Consider the following 5,296-nt stretch of genomic DNA (forward strand, 5'->3'; position numbering starts at 1 on the left):
AAATTGTGTTGCAATGAAACATGCTTTTTTAAATTGTGTGTGATGGATTTTATTTCTAGTCACATTATGAAAGTAGACGGTACAGTATTTAGTGCACATAAGCAGCTTTAACATCACTGACGGACCGCGATGAGTGATGTTTCGCTTTAAAGTAAACATTTACAGTTTGACATTTTTAATGAGTCAAACCAACATCAGGATGCTAATGGAAAACAACCTTTATGACTTTGACCCTGTTTTTCAGTTTCCTGAGCTGTGATTTTTCTGCCTGAGGCAACTGGCTTCAATGTCAATGAAAATTAAGACGCATCTCTGTGACTGCTTTTGTCTTTTTTTTTTTCTTCTTCATCCCTGTCCTCAAACTGTAACCTTTAACTGTAGTCATGAATGAATGGACTTGAAGAGCTCCTTCAGATTCTGTTTAGGCTCTTTTTGGGTTTGTTTTGTGCATCCTTTATCTCCTTGTCTTCCTTTGTGTTCACAGAGAGAGATAACTTCTTCTTCCTCTCTCCTTTTCCGTCTTCCTTCAAAACACTGTGAAGCGACTCCTTCCTTATGTTTCCCAGTTTTTCCACTAGCGTCGGCTCTTTCTTGTGTGTTTTCAGGGAGAATCTCTTTTGGGAATGTTTCTTGTCCTTCCTCAGGTTGTCCAGGTTCAGTATGTCTACAATGCTCTTCCTCCTGCGTTTCTTGATGGGCAGCGCCCCCTTCAGGCGACCCCAGGCTCTGCTCACTGGCGACTTTTTCTTCTTTTGCCAGAAAAATGTTTTTTTAGAGGAGGATCCACCCATTGCACAGTGACCTGCAGGAACAAGAGATAAAAAGATGCATGAAGATGAAGGAGGCCAAAATAAAACCCATAAGCAGCTACAGTAAGTATCTTTTTGGGAAACATAATCATAGAATTTTAATATGAACCTCTAATTTAATGTTAGGGTTAGTATTTATGTTTACAGTAGTTCATATCACTCTTTATTGGAAAAGTTTTTGCACAAATCCAATTTATCCTTAGTTCTCATGTATTATAGAATACATAGTGTTGGCCATAAAGTTAAAATAACTGTTTTCAGACACATTCCTTTTTTTTTATTCGTATTTCTACACATCAGTAATCACCTTTGACCAGGTGAAATGATTACATACTGAGTCTCAGTTACACGTCAAAGCAAATAAATGGCATTCTAACTACAGATTTAGTCCAACAAATTGTCAAATTGGTTCTTCCAACCATAATTCAGGAGAGTGAGAGCTACATGGGACGTATCGATGAATGAATATGATGACTATGCATCCACTAGATCTATTTTTGACGAGAACCTACAAAGCAACTTTTCCTGTTTTATTACATCATCATCACCTGTGTTATTACATCACCTGCTGCAGGTGTAGGATTTTTTTTAATGCTAGGCTAAGGTATTGGCTTCAACATTTTATGGGTCACTATATAATTGAGGGACTTTTGAAGTCCATGGGAAATATCTTGCATATATCTTTAAAGTAAAAAAAATATATATATATACAGGGTGGGGAAGCAAAATTTACAATGAACATTTAGTTGTTTTTTCTCAGCAGGCACTACGTCAATTGTTTTGAAACCAAACATATATTGATGTCATAATCATACCTAACACTATTATCCATACCTTTTCAGAAACTTTTGCCCATATGAGTAATCAGGAAAGCAAACGTCAAAGAGTGTGTGATTTGCTGAATGCACTCGTCACACCAAAGGAGATTTCAAAAATAGTTGGAGTGTCCATAAAGACTGTTTATAATGGAAAGAAGAGAATGACTATGAGCAAAACTATTACCAGAAAGTCTGGAAGATACTATTAAAGAAGAATGGGAGAAGTTGTCACCCGAATATTTGAGGAACACTTGCGCAAGTTTCAGGAACCGTGTGAAGGCAGTTATTGAGAAAGAAGGAGGACACATAGAATAAAAACATTTTCTATTATGTACATTTTCTTGTGGCAAATAAATTCTCATGACTTTCAATAAAATAACTGGTCATACACTGTCTTTCAATCCCTGCCTCAAAATATTGTAAATTTTGCTTCCCCACCCTGTACATATCAGTATGATCATGTCTTTACAAATTCCATTATTATTTAATTACAGAAACAACTACTTATTTATAAATGATTACTAAATAATTAACAAATGACTAGATATATTAAGATGTCAAGTAAATAACCGTCTGAATTTAATAACAACCACCTTCTAATTAGCTAAGCAATAATAAACTGAACTTATTCAAAAACTTTTTTGATTGTGTTCTTTTTATTAAGTTGAGATAATCATGACAGATATTTCTTTTTTGACAATGTATCAAATTTTATATGGAAAATAACAAATTGTATCTGTGTCAAAGAAATTACTTTCAACTAAGTTACCCAATACAAAAACACCTCAAGGAAGTGTGTTAATTCTAAATCACATGACCTGTTCCACATGATCCCATTTCCTCCTGAAGAAAACTCCAAGATATGTTCTTTCTGCTCGCTCTTAGTTATTTAATATAGAGTAGTGTGTGAGTCAAATGTGTACTTATCACACTCTAATGTCAACAGTGTAACTACAATATCTTGATAAATAACTTTCAATTTCAATTTTACTCTATTGTATATATAATAATTAGAAGTTATTAGAATTATATATTGACCCTTTTTACATAATGACCTAATTATTACATTATTGGCTTTATTAAATTTCTATATGGCCAAAATTATTACATTTTTGGCAGGTATTACATTATTTGTTGTTACATACAAGTCAAATTAAAGTTAAAATGATCAGCAGAGATGTTTATTTTTAAGTCTAATGTGAATGTATTTGTCAACAAGTATGACGTGAAAGTTTCCAGGAAAAATGCGTAAGTTTCAAAGTAAAATAATTTTCAATAGTGGGTACGTTTCACAAAGTCAGTATATGTCTTTTTAGTTCTTTTATAGTACACACCTACTTTCAACACCACATCTGATGAATATAAATGAATGGATCAGTTGATTTTGGGCTAAAACAAGTGTAGGTTTCCCACTTTACAGAACAGAACAGTATTTTGAGCCTTTGTCCGACAAAGACGTGATGCGTCATGTTTTGACATTGAAGAGAACACGTTTGAGCAAATTTAAGTCAGGTTTCCATCTTGATATTTCTCAAATACTTCCTGAATTTTCAGAATATCAGGGAAAGAAAAGACAAATTGTCATACATTTCCATCAACAAATATGTAAATATTAATATCACTATTGTGAGAGTCCATTTGGAAAGGAATTAATCAGTTAAAAAATCTCTTGAATGCAATAACTAAATATTTAATAAATTAATCAATGTAACTTCTAACATTCCAATGGTTTTTGTTTAAACTGGCCAATAAAGCACAAAAGTCCCTTAAAAGAACCATGAGCAGTAATGTTAGAGGCATTTTACAACATCAGATGAAAAATATAGTCAAATTCAAGCTTATATTGTTCATTTAATATGTCTTACATTAATATAACAAAGCAAAAATGAAGAAAATAAATACATCTGAAAGGTCACTACACTTTATCACTTTAATTTTTAGGAGGAAGTGAAAATACAGAGATCTGAAGCCAAAATATGCTTCTTTATGGATCATTTGGACTGAAATTACAGAAGGTTTTAATACACGATCATAATGATAAATGAGTTAAATTTAAGTCGACTTATCGGAGCTGTAACATTGTCTGACACAAACACACTCATTTCCCTTTGGTTTGTTGTCACTTTAGATAAAATCACTGTTATTGCTGTTCATAAATGTAGATTCAGAACAAAACAACATACATTAGTAGAAAAAAAAAAAGATCCATACATTGTAGATCAACATTGTCAGGATTTTAAAATGTCCAACACATTTCACTGTAGAAGGTGAATGTGGCTTTTTCAGTGTTTTCAGCTGTGAAACAAACAGAGTAGAGGACACAAACACAACCATCCTCACCTTATTTCCTGTTTGCAGTGACAGACGGCAGGGGTTGGTGTGGTTTATCCTCTGTGTCCGATGACAAACTCAGCCTAAAATAAGACTCCTGTTCCGACCTTTGTCATAATGGAGGTTATGGATGTGATGGAGCAGATCAGAACGTTCCACCGTCACACTAACACTTACAACTGTGAGACACTGATCTGCTACCAGAGGCACTTATTCAGCCACCGAACAGCAAAAGAACAAACCGGTTCTATCACATTCTCACTGGATGACACTGGTTTTATGACCACTTTTCCTGACAAATCAGTTCCTGGGACGTGGGTGACATGTACTGTTGAAGAGCTGCTGGTTGGTTTCAAATCCTTCTAAATCAATGAGAAAAGGATCAATCTGAATGTAGATGTTTTTCTTAATTGATTGAATCGGGTTCTGCTTTGAGATGCTTTTAAGGAACATTGTTGTACTTTTAATATTTTTCAAATTATTGGTGGTGTTTTATATGTATGTTCTTAGTTTAGTGTTTTACATATGATTTCAGAAGTGACTTTTATTGTGTTTTATGTATATTTTTAGTGTGGATGTATGGCTGTGATGTGTATTTTGTGTAACTTCTACTGCTGCTGTCTTGGCCAGGACACTCTTAAAAAAGATTTTTAATCTCAATAAGCTTTTTCCAGGTTAAATAATAAAATAAAATTAATATATGGGAGTTTTGGGCTTTTTTTTAATTGTTTTATTTCATTCTGAAGAACAAACACAGACCAGAGATCCATCCAGTCCATAGATCCAACAATCACTCCATGAAATGAAAATCCAATCCAGTCTAATCCAACTTTATTTCTATAGCACTTTAAAACAACCACAGTGGACCAAAGTGCTGTACAGAAGAATAAAAGCACAGTACAAATTAATAAAAGCATTAAAAAACATTAATCTCCTGAGACCAAGGAAATGTCAGCAAAGTAAAAGCTTTTTTTGTTTTTTATTAAATAAGTGCCTATATTGGAAACATTACGATGCAACAGTTTTTTCAGATGCAGTTTTTAAAATTTTTATGGAATGTCCTTTGTGCTGGACAGTTTCCTTTCCTTTTTTTTTTTTTTTTTTTTTTTTTTTTTTTTTTTTTTTTTTTTGTATAAACTTGTGAAACTCTTGTCCACAAATGTGGACAGAAAACCTATAGCTGGGTGTTAGGAGGTTAAAATCAAATCCAAAAATGTATAAATTTATGAAAATTTATAATGCAAACTTCACTAATTAAATAATTAATTTATGTGTTTGTTGTTGTTGTTGTTTTTTAAAAATGTTTTCATGTTTTACTGACCCTTTATACATTGTCTG

The 5,296-nt window shown here is 33.0% G+C and overlaps 1 long non-coding RNA gene across 1 annotated transcript; it reads right to left on the reverse strand.

Annotated features, from left to right (window-relative positions):
• Positions 1-278: 278 nt before the first annotated feature.
• Positions 279-4,216, reverse strand: LOC115426687 (uncharacterized). The gene is made up of 2 exons (XR_003936390.1): positions 3,968-4,216; positions 279-802 (listed from the first exon to the last, which is right to left on the reverse strand). It is a non-coding gene; the product is annotated as an uncharacterized LOC115426687 (long non-coding RNA).
• Positions 4,217-5,296: the final 1,080 nt, after the last annotated feature.

This window comes from Sphaeramia orbicularis, chromosome 1, assembly GCF_902148855.1.
Source record: "Sphaeramia orbicularis chromosome 1, fSphaOr1.1, whole genome shotgun sequence".
Lineage (NCBI taxonomy): Eukaryota > Metazoa > Chordata > Actinopteri > Kurtiformes > Apogonidae > Sphaeramia > Sphaeramia orbicularis.